We start from the raw sequence: 18,005 nt of genomic DNA on the forward strand, positions 1-18,005 counted from the left end.
TGTTAGCCAACAGCACAGTTAATTATACATAATTAACAAAGGAACAGTAAGCCCAAAAATAACCAGATATTTGTAGGTTTAAACAGAGCAAGTTGATTCTATAACATAAAGATCATAAGTACGTGTTTCAAAATTAGAGGCGTTATAAACAATAAAAGACACCATATAAATATCACTTTTTTAAAAGGCACTTCTGGTGGAAACTGCATCTGGTAAATCTGAAATATCTGAAATAAATACTACAAATAATATACCACTTGCTAAATCTTCTATACAATCAAAATAAAAATATTCATTACCTTTAGAGATCTAATCTTACAGCCCTGGTAGTCCATTATCAAACGGAAGCATTAAAAATGCATATTAATGTTAGCAAAATAAGAGAGAACCGGGATGGTTTTGCATAATAAAAATGTGGAAAGCTAGACTTCTGCCATTTTCAATTCCCTGCTTTCCGTCCATAGTTGCTACATGTCCCACACCGCCTGATCTCCTGCCATTCAGACGACTTACTTTAAATTTTGCAGAAGATTCATAAATGTCAATGTGAAAATGAAGTACAAGTATCTGGGGGATGTTTCCAAGGAGGAGGGTGTTTCCTGGTTGAAAAATTTCAAAGGCACCAATTTGTACTATGATACTGCTACAATATGAACCACAGTCTAGCTGGGAACATACAGTTAAGTTACTATCCCAGGAGAATATCATCCTCTGATACATATCAAAACATTGTCTCAGAGTTTAAATCCAAATTGCCTCTTTAGTCTCTGGATGAATGAATAACCTGACATCTAAAAGAAAGCTGACGTTATAAACCTATCAATCTAATCTACAAGGATGAGGTCTAAACCACGTCTCTGTTTAGGGCAGGTCTCCGTGCTAGTGCTCCCCCCCAGTCCCCACGATTTAGAATTAAGGAATCTCAGGACAGCCAAGGACCGGAAGCAAAGTCATTTGGTTTAGCGTCGCATTCCCACTGGCAAAAGGTTTCTTCAACAATTCAAGAAGCCAGGGGAGGCACGGGAGACGTGAGGAGGCCCGCCGCAGGAAAAGGACGAAGGGCGGCGCAGCGCACGCAGCGCCCCGGCGCGCGGGTGACACTCCCAGGGCGCCCGTGCGGCCGCGCCCGCGGCGGCAAAGCGGGGGGCCGCCACCCAGACACTGCGCCGCACCTCGGCCAAAAGTCAGAGCGCCCGCGCCCGCCAGGAGCGGAGAGGAGAAACCCACCTCCCCGAAGGTGGGCCGCGCCGTCCCCGCCCCCGGCGCCGCCCCGGGGAGGCCTGCGGGAGCCCGCGACCCGGGCGCCCCCGACCGCGGCCGCGGGGCTCCCGCCGCCTTTGCGCCGCCCTCCCCGCGCCACCAACCGCCCCTCGGGCCCCCGCGCCCCCGCCCGGCCGGCTCGGAGCCCCCGCGCGCTCCCGCCCCACCTGCTCCTCAGGTCCTGTCGGGGCTGCCGGCTGCGAACGCGGAGGCGCGGAGGCAAGGCCGAGAGGCGCGCTCCTCCGCCCGGCGCCCGTCTCCAGTGGCCCGACGCGCAGCCTCCCGCCGCGCCGCTGCCCGACCTCGGCCGGCCCCTCCCGCCTGCAGCCTCCGCGCGCGCCGAGCCGGGCCCCACGCGGGGTCGGCGCGCGCGCAGCGCAGGCGCCCGAGCCGCGCGCAGGCCTCGGCCCCAGCCCCGCGCACGCGCTGGGACCCGGGGGGGGGGGCGGAGGCGGGGAGCGCGCCCCTGTGCTCGCGCGCCTCCTGCCTGCGCCCCCGCGGCCCCCCGGCCGACGCAAGGTTGGGGCCTCCAGGTGAGCACTGTCTGGGGTTGAGCTTGCGTGGAGGTGGTGCTGCTGTGACATTTCCACCGCAGCTCGAGGGAGGCTCTCGAAGGAACCCCGCCAGGCCCAGGGCAGTGAACGGGGGAAGCAGCCCTTGGCGCGCTGTCTTCCTCCATTAAAACCCTGAGCTAGCCCCTGGGGCTAGGAGCGCCCCCACTGACTTCACAAGGACAGCGATGGCGTCTTACCTGTTTGGGGGCTCCCCGGGTCTAACCCTGTGCATGGCCCAGAGTAGGTCCATCAGCCAATTACCTGTTTGCAGGTCGTACCGTGAACAGCCTAGTCAATAGTATACCCAGGTTGACTAATTACACCCAAAGGTGTCAGTGTAGAGGCAGAGGAGCAAACAGGAGGAGTCATCCCAGCACTTCATTTCCCTACTGCTTTGCTCGCTTCTTACCTTCTTCTCTCTTGGTCCCGGTCCCATCCCCCAAGAGCCAGAAGGTGGTGAAACTGTGACAACTAACAGACATAAATGCTGACATCCTGGTTCTCCATCATCCAGTGAAGGAAAGGTGTTACTTGACACTTAATGAGCCCCCTTAATGAGGGAACTTAATGAGACCATTGTTTCCCCATGACTGAGCTTTATAACACTGAATCACTGGTGTTACACCATAACAACTCTCTCTGAGGCCCTTTTGTTCTGGCTCTGATACACAGATAACACCAGTGTGCTTCACACCAAGCACAGTGCCTGGCAATAGCAGATGCTGAATGAACGAATGTGTATGTCTCTGCAGGAGCAGAGGTAAGTGCTGGGGGCACACCAGCATCTTTTTTTCTGTTAGAATCATTGATTCCAGGGACTAGAAAAGGCCCCTTTCCAGTTGCTTGAGTCTCCCTTACGACACCCTTTCGCCAAATCGCCATTGTTGAAAGCCTTCAGTAACCAGGAACTCACTTCCTTTAAAAACAGCCATTTTATCATAGATCAACCTTGTTGACAAGGTCTTCCTACCTTGAGTTAAATCCAGCTCCCTGCATCTCCTTCTTATTGGGTTTCCACCCTGGGGATTTCCAGATCATGTCTGACTCCAATTCAAGGTATCCAGGACACGCATTCTCTATCCTTTAGGCTGTTCCTTATAAAACATGGTCAAGATCCCACTCACCAGCATGTTAAAGGACTCTATGATGCACCCCAATTTGTTTAGCGCTCAAATGAACAGGAGTGTCCTGTTGCGTGCAGAGAGGATAGAAACTCACCTCTTTCTAGGTCCTATGCTTCTATTAGCATAGCTCAAAATATCAAGAGTTGTATGCAGCAATCGCATTACATTGTTAAATCGGGTGGAACATACTATCAACTGAAATCTGTAGAACTTATGCAATATTTAAACACCATGACCATCCCACAGTCCCTGATCAGCTGCCAGTTTCTCTGTCCCTGCAAGTTCAGCATCTTCATGCACTCTCAGGGATGATAATGTGACACGGCTGCTTCCTCCCTTTGGGGCTTCCACCTCCCTCTCCCTGATCTCATCTTACCCAGTTTTTTTTTTTTTTTAAGATTTAATTTATTTATTCGACAGAGATAGAGACAGCCAGCGAGAGAGGGAACACAGCAGGGGGAGTGGGAGAGGAAGAAGCAGGCTCACAGCGGAGGAGCCTGATGTGGGGCTCGATCCCATAACGTCGGGATCACGCCCTGAGCCGAAGGCAGACACTTAACCGCTGTGCCACCCAGGCGCCCCTCATCTTACCCAGTTTTTATCTGACCCCGCCCACCTCTTTAACTGGTTAAAAGAAGAAAGGCAGCGGGCCTGGGTGGCTCAGTGGATAAGCGGCTGCCTTCTGCTCAGGGCGTGATCCCGGAGTCCTGGGATCGAACCCCGCATTGGACTCCCTGCTCCGCTGGGAGCCTGCTTCTTCCTCTCCCACTCCCCCTGCTTGTGTTCCCTCTCTCACTGGCTGTCTCTCTCTCTCAAATGAATAAATAAAATCTTTTTTAAAAATAAAAATAAAAAACTAAAAGAAGAAAGGCAATCTATCTGCTTTTGGTTGGCTTTCAGCAACTGTAAATGAGTCCTATTGTTGGTGAGCCAAAAAACTCAGAAAGATCTGTGTGTAACAGAAGTTTCCAGAGGTATACAGTTCACTTTTATTGTTGACTTAAATTATTCCTCTGAGATACCACTCTTAGAAGGTGACAGGGTATGGCTAGCTGAGTTGTTTTTAACTATAATAAAACTTTCTGTTAGAACCAGCCAGGTTACTGGCTTTTTCTGCTACAAATACAAAATAGTTGAGAGGCAATTTCCCAGGGTACCAAGCCATTAGGGAGAGATTCTTCTACTCACCTGGTTGCCTTTGTCCAAAAAACTGAATTTACACCGTAAACCATCATCAAGGCTGTTTATGGGGTAATACTTCCTAGAACACCCCATAGGTCATACAAGTATGGCCAGGTATGGCCCATTTAACAAGAGTTGGACCGGGCAGTGATATGGGACCAGAACTTGGAACTTGAACTATCTGCTGGGATGGGAAGGCACATAGGGATATGGTCCAGCTGCACCTGCTAAGATACACTTATATCTAAGGCACAGCAAGGTTCCTGGACAATGAAACATAAAGCACAGCCCCAGGAGGTGAGCAGCATTGGCGATCAGCACCAGTGTGGAGAAGCGGCATTACTGACTGACTACTGTATGGCCCTTTACCTATGGGATTTTACTTGCCTTCACTTTACAAATGAAGAAACAGACTCCTGGAGGTTGTGAAACTTGCTCAGTGTACCCTGGGGCAGAAAAAGATTCAAATCTAAGTCTATCTGCTATGAAGTCTTGAGTTGATCCACTATTTTGTATTACCTACATAGGGCGTCCTTTTGCACATTCAGGACTCAGAAATGCTGTGTCAGACAGCAGGGATCATTCAGAAATTCAGGCAGACAGTCAGAAAGTCAGCATCAACTATTAGGGATTTACCCCAACGATACAAATGTAGTGATCCGGGGGGGCACCTGTACCCAATGTTCATAGCAGCAATGTCCACAATAGCCAAACTATGGAAAGAGTCCAGATGTCCATTGACAGATGAATGGATAAAGATGTGGTGTATATATACAATGGAATATTAGCCATCAAAAAAATGAAATCTTGCCATTTGCAACGACATGGATGGAACTAGAGGGTGTTATGCTAAGTGAAATAAGTCAATCAGAGAAAGATAACTATCATATGATATCACTCATATGTGGAATTTAAGAAACAAAACAGAGGAGCATAGAGGCAGGGAGGGAAAAATAAAATAAGACGAAATCAGAGAGGGAGACAAACCAAAAGAGACCCTTTTTTTTTATTATTTTTTGTTTTTTTGAGAGAGAAAGAGCATGAGCAGGGAGAGGGCCAGAGGGAGAGGGAGGAAGAAAAGCAGACTCCCCGCTAAGCAGAGAGCCCGACTTGGGGCTCAATCCCAGGATCCTGGGATCATGATCAAAGCCAAAGGCAGATGCTTAACTGACTGAGCCATCCAGGTGCCCCCCAAAAGAGACTCTTAACCATAGGAAACAAACTGAGGGTTGCTGGAGGGGAGGAGGGGAGGAGGATGGGGTAACTGAGTGATGGACATTAAGGAGGGCACATGATGTAATGAGCACTGAGTGTTATATACAACTGATGAACTACTGAACTCTACCTCTGAAACTAATAATACACCATATGTTAAGTAATTGAACGTAAATTAAATTTAATTTAACTTAAAAAATAAAATAAAATAAAATAAAAAGATAATATCAAAAAGGTCTCTCAGCAGCTAACAGGACCCAAACCATGAGAAAAGGGTTAGGGACATAGGCAGAAGAAGACAGAGTGACTGCTCTTATGTGAACCGAGATATTGGGTAGGATATCATATCATTCACAGCGGAAGAAAACAAGGAAGGACTCAGTTTCCAGAATCTGGTTGTACAGGGCATTAGGACCACAAAGAGACACTCAGCTATCAGAATTGGGATGTCAGATTGGCTTAGCACCACCTAGCAGAAGTAGTTAAATGCAAAATATCAGAGCACTGGGTAGAGCCCCTAAAATCTTTATATTTGCGGATGATATGATCATCAGCATAGAAAAGCTAACAAAATCAACTATTAGATGTAATAAATGAATTTAATAACGTTACCAAGTACAAGATCAAATGCTAAAAGTAGTTTCTTCTACGTCGGCAGTAAGCAACCAGGAAATATAATAGACAATAAGATTCACAACAGCAATAGAACTCTAAAGCTTAATACCCAGGAATTAACCTAACAACGTGCAAGAACTTTATGGAGAAAATGCTAAAATTCTATTTAAGGACATAAAAGAAGATGGAATAAGTGAAGATACGCCATGGATAGGATGTCTGGACATTGTAAAAATCCATTTAATTTTATCAATGTTATACCAATCAAAATTCCCGCAGGAATTCAAATTTTAAGGAACTTCAATAAATTTATAAAATATATAAGGAAAAATAAAATGGTTAATGGTTAAGTCAATTTTGAAAAGCAAGAGCAAAGAGAGAAACCTGCCCTGCCTAATATTGTTATTACCGCAGTGATAAAAATAGCGCGGCCCTAGTACGGGAACAGGTAGAACAGAGGACTCAGAAGCAGACCCGTGAGACCTCAATATATATAAAAGTGATACCACAAATCAATGAGAAAAAATACATTATTTAGAAGATGTTCTTGGGGAAACTAGCTTAGTTATATGTCTACCATATACAAAGGTGAACTCCAGGTGAATTAAGGACCTACATTTGAAAGGTAGAAAAGAAAATGTAGGAGAATATCTTTATGAACGTGGGGTAGGGATCTACTTCCTACAACAAGACTGCACAAGCACGAACCTTAAAACAAAAGTCTGGGAGCCTTGACTACATCACAATTAAGGCTTTTTTTCAATGAAGACTACCATAGAAAAGGTGAACAGCAGCTGAGAAATTGGGAGAAGATATATATATTCAAAAGCAGCTAGGGATTAATACTTAAAATATGTAAGGAACTTTTGCAAGTCAACAAAAAGAAGTCAGAAAATCCAGTATAAAAATGGGAAAAGGTTAGAACTAGGCAGTTCACGGAAGTAAGAGTCAAGATGTAAAGCATAGAAGAGATGCTCAAACCCACTAGTGAAGAGACAAACAGTATGCTACTACCTATGACCACTGGTATGCTGGAGTACTGAAAAAACAGCTCTCAGGGCGGGGCGTGGGGGCGGTCCTAATTTTTAGGGTTTGCCAACTTCCGTGGTGCAAATACTGTCACCCCTGTGGATTTCCTGCTACCAGCATGAGGCCGTTGAACAAGGAGTTCAAAAGAAATGCGTTCAGCCTGCTCTCATGAGCCAGTTCCAACACGCCACTGCTTCACCCCTCCGCTTGGAAAAATTAGTCAAATAGTCCCAAATATTGGCAAAGAGAGGGGGAAATGGGAATCTTCATGCATTGTTGATGGGAATTTAAACTGGTAAATACATGCCGTAGAGCAATCTGGCAGTATTTAGTGAAAAGAGTATCAGCATGCTTTATGACTCGGCAATCACCCTCCTAGACATGCCTCTGAGAAACTGTTTGTAACCCTTTTTTTCCCCAAGATTCATTTATTTATTTTAGAGAGAGAGGAAGAGCTCGAGCAGGGGGAGGGGCAGGGGGAGAGGGAGAAGCCGACTTCCCACTGAGCACGGGGCCTGACATAATGCAAGGCTCAGTCTCACAACCCTGAGATCATGACCTGAGCAGAAACCAAGAGTCAGACACTTAACCAATTGAGCCACCCAGGCTCTCCTGTTTGTAACCTCCTTCATGTGGCTTCTAGGAGGCCATTGTCTCATTTACTAGATGAGCTCATCCAATCCGTGTCTTTAAATGCCATCTCTATTTTCATGATTCCAAAGTTTCTATCTCTAGCCCTGAACTTCAGCCATGGATCCAACTGCCTATTCCAGATCTAATCTGTAGTGTATTATAAGCATCTCAAATATAGCATGTTCAGAATAGAACCCTTCCCCACGACCTTCCCATATCGGTAAATGATGGCTGGATTCTTCTGTTTGCTCACTGGAGTCATCCTTCCTTTCCTTCATAGTTCTGGATTTCTCAAACCCAAGTCCTATTCCCCATTTTTAAAAAAATCTCATGACATCATTTTAAAAGATATTTGTTTATTATTTATTTGAGAGAGCACACAAGCAGGGGGAGCAGGAGGCAGAGGGAGAGGGAGAAGCAGGTTTCCTGCTGAGCAGAGAGCCCAATGCAGAGCTCGATCCCAGGACCCTGGGATAAGGACCTGAGCTGAAGGCAGACACTGAACCTACTGAGCCACCCAGGCGCCCCCTACCCATGACATGCTTTATTGATGATGAAATTTATCAATACCACTGAAGTCCTTACAAATCAATAGTCACCAGAGACCCAGGAACTGCCTACTGCCATCACCTGGCGTTGCTTTCCTCTGACCCATCTTTTCTTTCTCAAAGCTTCAAGTGGGGACCTGCCCACTGAAGTGGACCACAAACTGAAGACCCCACAAGGCTCATTATCTGAATCCATGGGTCTCATTCCTGGTTGCCTGTTGGAATCTCCCGAATATCTTTCACAAAATAAACCCTAGAGACTCCCTCAAATATTCTAACTCAACTGGCCTAATTTAGAGTCATGCTATTCTAAAGTTTTATTGTCTCTTTTGTTAGTCCGATTCCCAAAAAGACACTAACAAATGAAGTTTTCAAACCCAGCCCGTTCCTGTGTGGGGAGCCGCTTCCCAGGTCCTCCAGTTGGTGCCACTCCCAAGCACCAGATGACACAACTGCTTTTAAAAGTCTTCTTTATGGGCCAACAAAAAGGAAGAAAGAACAAAGAGAATGTTTCATGGCACCAGGATTAAAACTGCCAGTCCAAGAACTAAATTTTTCACACCGGCTGCTCAAAGTTTTGGCCACCAAGACTCTTCCAGAAACATCTCTGGCACACAGTAATGGCATCAAGACAGTTTCCGCTAGGATATTAGTTCCAATGTCCCACCCCCCCCACCCCCATTGAAACATACCTTAACCAAGCCTCTAGATACGTCGTTTATAGAAAATGTGAAGCATAAAGGAATATCATCAACACCACCGTGAGGATGCAGTAAGCCAAATCCAACATGTGGGAACTTCTACAGGGCAGATAACCTAATTCCTACAATCAAAAAGCAACTAAGGGAAGCTGGTATGGATCAGAAGAGACATAAGAGCTCTCTGTCCATAACCTGCAGTGTGCAGAGCATTTGAATCTGGATGCAAAGAAATGTAAAAAAATTATCGAGAGTCGAGGGAAATTTAACCTGAATTGGGCATTAAATTATATCAAAAAATTTGTGTTAATTTCCTTTTTTAATTTTTTAAAAATTTTTGTAAAGGTTTTATTTATTTATTTGACAGAGAGAGACAGACAAAGAGAGAGCACAAACATGGGGAGCAGCTGAGGGAGAAGGAGAAGCAGGCTCTCTGCTGGGCAGGGAGCCCGACACGGGACTCAATCCCAGAACCCTAGGACCATGAGCTGAGCTGAAGGCAGGTATTTAACCAACTGAGCTACCCAGGTGCCCCCTTCTGTTAATTTCTTTAGGTATGAAAATAACATTGTGATTATGTTTTTATTGAAAAGTCCTTATCTGTTAGAGATTCATATTGAAGTATGTATGATAAAATGTTTAATGTCCAGATTTGCTTTAAAGTGGCCCATTAAAAATAAGTGTGTGATAGGAATGCAAACTAGTCCCACCACGATGGAAAACAATATGCAGGTTCCTCAAAAATTAAAGTAGGTTTACTATACAATCCAGCAATTCCACTTCTGGGTTTATACCCAGAGGAAATGAAAACAGGAGTTCAGCGAGATATCTGCACTTCCATGTTTATCATAGCATTATTCACAATAGCCATGATATGGAAACAACCCAAATCCCATCAATGGATGAATGGATAAAAAAGATGTGATACATATACACAATGGAATATTATACTGCCACGAGGAAGGATATCCTCCCATTTGCAACAACATGGATAGACTTTGAGCAATTACACAAAGTCAGTCAAACAAAGAAAGACAAGTACTGTGTGATATCACTTTTATGTAGAATCTAAAAAAGTTAAAACTGTAAAAATTAAAGATTACCAGGGGATGGAGTGGGGGGGGATAAGAGTGATGGTGTTTAAAGACACAGACTTATAATGAATAATAAATAAGTCTTAGAGATGTAATGAATCTAGACAATAATGTTGTACTGTAATTATGTAATGTGATAAATATCACTACATTGGCAATCATATTATCGTATATAAATGTATCAAAATAACACACTATATATCTTAAATCAACACAATGTTACATGTCAAATTTATTCAATTAAAAAATATGTGTATTATGGGAGGGATAGATGAAACAAGAATGACAAAATATTGATCATTATGAAAGCAGAATGATGGGTATATTATTCTTTCTTCTTTTGCATAAATTTGAAAAAATTTCCATAGTAAAAAGCTTCAAAAGAGAAAGCTCCAGGGGGGCAGGGATTTTAGTCTATTTCTGTCAGTGCTGTAGCCTCTGTACCTAGAATGGTACTTGGCACATAATACAAGCTCAATAAATATTTGTTGCTAGAAGGGCCCGGTTCTTGAAGATTTCAGTCTCAGTCAAGATATAACTATTATGTCCAATGAGTTTAGAAATCTCAGAAGTTGCCTGTGTATCACATGGGCACTCTAAAATGGGAAGCATTCAAACCTCACTAAAGCTCTATCAAGTTGTCTTTCCAGCAGCTGCTTACAAAACCAATAGTTTCATCCCTGTTCACTGCAAACCATGAGCTGCTTAATAGCATCTTGATTCGGGGTTGAAAGAATGTCAGACCCACTGGAGCTTCCCCCCCAACCCTCCGTGGGTACAGAGCAGTTTGTGTCTTGTCAACAATGTATCGAATGACTCACCTAACCAAGAAAGCCATTGACAGACCAATTAGCTGGTACTGAGTCATGAGAAAGGCTCCATAGTGACAAAACCTGCATTGATAATGTGATGGGTTCTGCCATTCCTCATCTAACCATATTTGCAATATCAGGGAATAGTTAAGGCAAAAATGTGAATTGCATTTTTAGATTCACATGGGGTTCAACCCAAGAAGAATAAGTTACAGTTTTTCTTTTTAAGGCCCATCAAAAAAAAAAACCCCGAGCAATATCTTCATCATCATCAAAATAATCACAACCACAAGCACTGAATGACACTTAGAAAGGCAACCAAATTGCATCTGGTCCATCAAATCACCAGAAATAATCCGAATGCCTCCCAGCTGAAGGGAAGTAGGGACTCTACCACAGTTAAGAATCACCCCCTGTTTTTTAGGATAGGAGAAAGAGTGTTGGGGCTGCAATCATGCGTGACCTGAGTTGGAACCCCAAAACCATCTCTCCCTAGCTCTGTGAACCTAGCAAATCACTTAACTTCTCTGAGCCTTAGTTTGCTCCGTTATAAAATGAGATCATGAACACCTGACTCTGGGGCACCTGGGTGGCTCAGTTGGTTAAGCATCCCACTCTTGATTTCAGCTCAGATCATGATCTCAAGGTCGTCTGCTTGAGATTCTCTCCCCCTCCTGCTCTCTCTGCACCTCCCCCTACTCCCATGTTCTCTCGAGCACATGGTCTCTCTCTAAAATAAATAAAATCTTTAAAAAAAAAAAAAAAACCTGCCTCCAAGTGTCATGCATATAAGGCCTGACTCCAAGTGGGTGCTCAGTAAATACCTGGATAAAAATATAGCTGTGGTCATGAAACCTGTCCATGAGAAAAGAAACTCTGTTTCTAACAAACTGCCAAAGAAACAGTGTTAGTCCTAGGGATTTCCCAAGAGGGAGAGCACATTGCAGGATGAGGTGATCAGGAAAGGCTTCACAGAATAGATATACTTTGAGTTAAGTGGGGAGGATAATGAGCTCCCGTTACATAAGTGAGGAACTAGCATTTACTGAGCGTTTAGTATGTGCTATCCATGTTCTAAGCACTTCCATGAATTATTTTACTCCTGAAGGAGAACTATCATTTTAGGGGCCCCTGGGTTAAGCGTCCAACTCTTGGTTTCTACTCAGGTCATGATCTCAGGGACCTGATATCAGGGTTATGGGATCGAGCCCCACATGGGGCTCTGCGCTGAGCAAGGAGTTTGCTTAAGTTTCTCTCTCCTCTCCCTCTGCCCCTCCCCCCTCAAATAAATAAATAAATAAATCTTTAAAAAATCACACAGTAAATAGCAGAATCAGGATTTGAACCCATGCAGTCTAGTTCAAGAGATTAAACTCTTAACCATGACACTTTGCAAGAGAAAGGATTGGAAGCAGAAAAGCTAGCCATGTGTTTGAAGGATGTAAAGAGTCTAGCTGGGACAGATCTCAGGGTATAGACTGGTAGAAGATGAGCTGGAAAGGGAGTTTGAGGCTAGATCAAGAATGGCCTCGAATGTCACACAAGGAGGCTTAGAGACTCTTGTGAGGATGAAGAAAAACCACCATAGAATCTGTCAGCAATTTCAAAATAGAAACTCCTACCTAACCTTTATGCCCCCTGTTACGCTCTCCTAATAAAAAGTCTGAAACAAAAGCATACTTCAAAATTCAAGCATTTTGAAGTGAAATTATCAACTAAAAATAAAGTTGCCTGAAGAGCGTTAGCTTTTATCAATTCAATTTAACTAGTTCTTTTAAATAGCAAATTATTTTCACAAATGATTTCTCCACAGACAGCTTAATTTAACTTTTACTGTTACATACGCACAGTAATGACCTGCATTCAAAATGAAGTTGAGACAAGTTATACAGATGTCCTTGGGGGATGGAAATCTATTGTTTCTGCCTTTCCCATTGCACCCCATTAACGATGTTGCAGCATAACAATAACACCTACATATCACCATTTTAACCACTCAGTTATTATATAATAATGTAATAACATAATAATCTTTTGGATATGTGCACATTGCACAGAAGCACAGTCCCAGGGAACAAACACCAGCCGCTTTACTTCCTTGGGTGCTGTCCATCCAGCAAGGTGCTGATGGACTTGCTACCCACCCTACTGCACTCCACTTTCCTTGGCACCATGATCTCTATTTCTCCAGCCTCACACAAGCCTTAACTCAGACTTCAAAGCAGCGAGTCAAAGTTCAGCTTGTCAAGTGAGGCTCCATACACCCACCAAGAGCTGCATTTTCACTAATTTAGAGGCATCGTTGCTAGTAATAATAGCCTAGCATCTTTGGAAGCAAAGGCCAGTGACATCATGGTCACTTTTGTGCCTCTATTGCAAAGGCCACTGGCCATGCCCAGGTCTCAGCTGCATCTAAGATTAGCCAGCCTCAGTCCACACATTCCTCAGCTCCTACAATCTGAAGAAGTTCAAGAAAAGAGGTGTGGTCTCTGAGGGGAGCTTCTGGTCCTCATTTGTCAAGCACTTACTAAATAATTCTTAGTATCAGTAAATACCATTAGATAGGGGACTTTCTAACCTGAGACGAAAAAAAATAAAATTCAAAAATTTGGTGAGCAGGATAGAATCCCAGACTTTGAAGTCAGACATATAGGGTTTGCCCGGAACTGAAAGGGTTTCTGGGTTGTGGCACTTTCAGTTTTAAAAACCAGGACACTGCCAGAGATACCAGAACAATTTGGTCACCTACAGACAGATCAAAGTTCAAATTTAATTAGCTTCGGGACCTTGAACAAGTAAAATAACCTCTCAAAGACTCAGCTTCCTCGTTTATAAAATTGGTATCATAGTGATGTGGGAAACAAAGGCAGAAGAAAAATCATTAAATTTCTTTACTACCTACAGCATATGGACAAGTCCTTGAAACAGGCAGAGTGACATTCCTCTAGGGACTCAACTGCCTGGATGTGGACATTTTGCTAAGGGCAAAAGGCAATCCTAGCCCTGATGCACACCTCCCCCCAACCCCAGGATCCTGTAAACATACTTTAACATAAAAAAAATTCTTTTGGAAATTTCCTTTATCTCTAAACCCCCAAGATACGTGTTGGCAATCATCCCCCAAGCATATGGCCCACCGATATACATCTGAAGGGTCTCATGACTAAGGTTTTATTAGATGGTAATAAATGATTTTTTTTGTAACAAAAGCTAGTCTCCCAAGGTCCTGGAAACCTTGCTTCCAAATTCCTTAGAGACTTACGTTCGTTATCCCTAACCCCCTCCCAACTCGAAAGTCTATAATGGGCCACTCCTCATGACCCCAGGGCAGCTCTTTCTACCGAGGGGCCCTGTCCCCATGCTTTAATAAAACCACCTTTTTGCACCCAAGACCTTCTTGGCCATCGGCTTCGAACCTTAATGTCTTTCCTACATCAATAGTAGGACCTACTCTATCATATATTTCGTGTAAGAATTCAATAAGTTACTGTATAAAAAGAGCTAAGCACAGTGACTGATGCTGAATAATTGCTCAGTGTTAATACTGTATATGTAATCAATAATTATAAGATAACATTGAATGAGAGGCTCAATTAGGTATTTAAGCAACTAAAAAAAAATCAGATAAGGAAGAATTGGATCATAAGAAAAGGTTCCATAGTGGTAGGGTTGACACATAAAATACAGACTGCCTGATTAAATTTGAATTTCAGATAACCAGCAATTTTTTAGTATAAGTATATACCAAGTTATTTCTAAAAATTATTGTCTATCTGAAATTCAAATTTAGCTGGATATATCTGGGTATTTTATTTGCTTAAAATGGCAAGAGAGAAGAGACAAACACCAGGCGGAGGGATGAACATGAGTGGCAGTGGACCCAAGAGAGGAGCCACACATGGGACAGTCTTGTAAGTTTTTAGAAGGAACACCTTAAGACGCAGGCCAAAGAGCCTAGATTTGACACAGAGTATCTGGGAGAGTTGGAGGTAAAGTGCTGGGGTCCTGGGATAGAGTGGGGACGGAAAGGAAGGAATGCTTCAGAGAAAGAATGAATGAGCATTTGTGAAGGGAAAGAATGGAGCTGAGGGTTTGACCCCAAGGCACTATGAGAGAGACTCTGTGATCAAGGAGATCTGGTCTGTGGCTGTCCTTGTAGTCAGGTGGGTGGCCTGAACTCAGGGTGGGGGTGGGGATGGGGGTGGAAAAAGAATTGGAAGCAGAGAGATGTTGTGAAGGAAGGTAAGGTCTGTGGAGAAGGCATGACTAGAGTTCTGAATATGAATGCGTCCTTTCGCTATGAAAACTTCCTTATCCCTGCAGGGTCATTACTGGTGAACTGAATAAGCGATTACATGTAACTCTAGAGAAGCCTCATGAGGTAAGTTAACTCAGACCAAGAAAAAAAAAAATTAGGGCATGTAATGCCCTCTTTGCTAGAACCTTAGTTGTAAGAAGAGATTAAAGATTTGGAATTCATACAATTCCCTTGTTGCTTTCCTTCCTCCTGAGACCCCACGGGGTTCTCGTGCCCCCCAGTAATGACTGAGTTCTTCAAAGAGAGTGAGTTCAATGCAGCCAGCTAGTGAGGGGCCTGGGGACTCAGGGAATTTCCCTCAGCACCTGCATCACTATTTTTGACCTCCCAAGTAGGTTGCTTTTTTGCTGATGTGCATATATGAAATTCTACTCTTGGGGCAAATGAAAAACCCGCAGCCCCATTTGGTAGTGTTTCCACAGAAGGGCAGTACTTCTCTTTAGAAACACTTCCTGGTGTGAACCTGTAATTCTGATTCAAAGAAGCAAATGGTTCAGAATATCTGCCTTGAGGTATATGTGAAACCAAAAACCAATAGTCCTCAAAGAACCAGACCCAAAGGATCTTCTTAGAAACTCACCTTGAAGCACTTTATCAAGTTCTGATGACTCACACTGACATTCTTCAAGGTCATTTCCCACCTCTGCCCAATGTGAGAAAGCTGTCCCTTCAACATTCCCACCTCTGGATCCTTGTATAGGCCATTCCTTCGCCTAGACTTTACCTGCAATCTACCTCCACCTCTCCAAATCCTACTACCCTTCCAGACCCTTCCTACATCTCACCCCATCTATGCAGAGCTAGCTCTCTAATTTCTCCCTTTCACTAAAGAAGGACACATTTTAAAACCCAATTATATGCTATTTTGTATACTAGTCACTCATATGGAAGCATTTTTCCTGCCTTTCCAGTAAGGCTGTAAATTCCATGAGGGCAGGGAACATTTCTTTCGTATGCCTAAAAGCACTCCATACCTACTTGCCGTATTAAATTTAAAATTGAAAGTTGTAACAAATGTACCACACTAATGCAAAATGTTAATAATAGAGGAAACTGTCAGGGGGCACAAGGGGCTTGCAGGAACCCTCTGTACTGTCTACCTAGTTTTCTATAAACCTAAAACTACTCTTTAAAAATAAAGACTATTGATTTAAAAATGTCTAATATCTTTCTCCAAATCCTGAGTTCCTTCCTCTCTTTCAAGGGACAGAAGGAAGCAAAGAAGGAAAAGGCAAAAAAGACATTTAAAACGTAGACCAATATGCTGAAGTCAGTTGTTTTCCTGGATACTAGCAATGAACAACTGGAATTTGAAATTAGAAGCAACACCGTCAACAGTATCAAAAAAGAGAGAGAGACTTAGGTATAATCTAACAAAATATTTACAAGATCTATATGAGGAAAACTACAAAACTTTCACCAAAGAAATCAAAAAAGGTCTAAATAAATGGAGACCTATCCCATGTCCATGGATAGGAAGACTCAAGATTATTAAGTCAGTTCTTCCCAACTTGATCAATGCATTCAATGTATTTCCAGTCAAAATTCCAGTATATTATTTTGTGCATATTGACAAACTGATTCTAAAGTTTATATGGAGGGGCCCCTGGGTGGCTCAGTCAGTTCAGTGTCTGCCTTCAGCTCAGGTCATGATCCCAGGGTCCTGGGATAGAGCCCCACATCAGGCTCCCTGCTCAGTGAGGAGCCTGCTTCTCCCTCTCCCCGCTGCTCATGCTCTCTCTAGCTCTCTCTCTCTCTCTCTCTCAAATGAGTAAATAAAATCTTAAAAAAATAATAAATAAAGTTTATATGGAAAGGCAAAAAGCCCAGAATGACCAACACAATGTTGAAGAAGAAGAAAGTCAAACAACTGATGAGACTTAAAGACATGATAAAGCTACAGTATTCAAGAGAATGTAGTATTGGCAAAAGAAAAGACAAATAGATCAGCGGAATAGAATACTGAACAAAATATACCAGCACAAAAACATATTTACACAAATGCAGTCAACCACTCTTTCACAAAGGAGCAAAGAGAATTCAATGGAAAAAGAATAGTGTTTCCATAAATGATGCTGGAACCACCGGACATTCACATAAGAAAAATGAATCTAGGGGCGCCTGGGTGGCACAGCGGTTAAGCATCTGCCTTCGGCTCAGGGCGTGATCCCGGCGTTATGGGATCGAGCCCCACGTCAGGCTCCTCCGCTAGGAGCCTGCTTCTTCCTCTCCCACTCCCCCTGCTTTGTTCCCTCTCTTGCTGGCTGTCTCTATCTCTGTCGAATAAATAAATAATAAAATCTTTAAAAAAAAAAATGAATCTAGACACAGACCTTACATCCCTCCTGAAAACTAACTCAAAATGGATTATGGGTATGTAAAATGCAAAGTTATGAAACTTCTAGAAAATAACATAGGAGACAATCTAATGACCTTGCATTTGGTAATGAGTTTTTAGATACAACACCAAAAACAAGCTGGACTTCATTGGGACTTAAACTTCAGCTCTGCAGAAAACTCTGTTAAAAGAATGAAAAGCAGCCATAGACTGGGAGAAAATCTTTGCAAAACACATATCAGATGAAGGACTTGTACCCAAAATATACAAACAAGTCCTAAAAATGAACAGTAAGAAAGCAACTCAACTTAGGAAAATGATCTGAACAGACCTCACCAAAGAAGATGGCAGGTAAACCTTGCGAAAAGATGCTCAACGTCCTAGGCTATCAGGGAACTGCAAATTAGAACAACAACAAGGTATGACTACACACCTATTAGGATGGCTAAAATCCCGAACACTGACACCACCAAATTCTGGCAAGAATATGGAGCAAGAGGAACCCTCATTCCTTGCTGGTGGGAATGAAAAATGGCACAGCCACTTTGACAGACAGTTTGGCAGTTTCTTACAAAGCTAAGTACT

General features: G+C 43.3%; 1 protein-coding gene and 1 long non-coding RNA gene across 4 annotated transcripts in view; one reads left to right on the plus strand and one right to left on the minus strand.

The window, feature by feature from the left end:
- CLIP4 (CAP-Gly domain containing linker protein family member 4) overlaps positions 1-1,699 on the minus strand; it is a 66,789-nt gene extending 65,090 nt beyond the window's left edge. For 2 of the 3 annotated variants that reach the window (XM_045809150.2, XM_045809149.2), the window contains exon 1: positions 1,428-1,699. The gene's annotated coding sequence lies outside the window, so the exon portion shown is untranslated. The remainder of the gene's footprint in view (positions 1-1,427) is intronic. The other variant, XM_045809148.2, reaches the window with a different exon arrangement.
- Positions 1,088-17,164, plus strand: LOC123799875 (uncharacterized). The gene is made up of 4 exons (XR_006781744.2): positions 1,088-1,237; positions 2,487-2,574; positions 15,088-15,145; positions 16,287-17,164. It is a non-coding gene; the product is annotated as an uncharacterized LOC123799875 (long non-coding RNA).
- The last annotated feature ends 841 nt before the right edge of the window (positions 17,165-18,005 follow it).

The sequence above is a fragment of the Ursus americanus genome, chromosome 7, assembly GCF_024610735.1.
Source record: "Ursus americanus isolate L20-20 chromosome 7, mUrsAme1.1.p, whole genome shotgun sequence".
NCBI classification, from domain to species: domain Eukaryota; kingdom Metazoa; phylum Chordata; class Mammalia; order Carnivora; family Ursidae; genus Ursus; species Ursus americanus.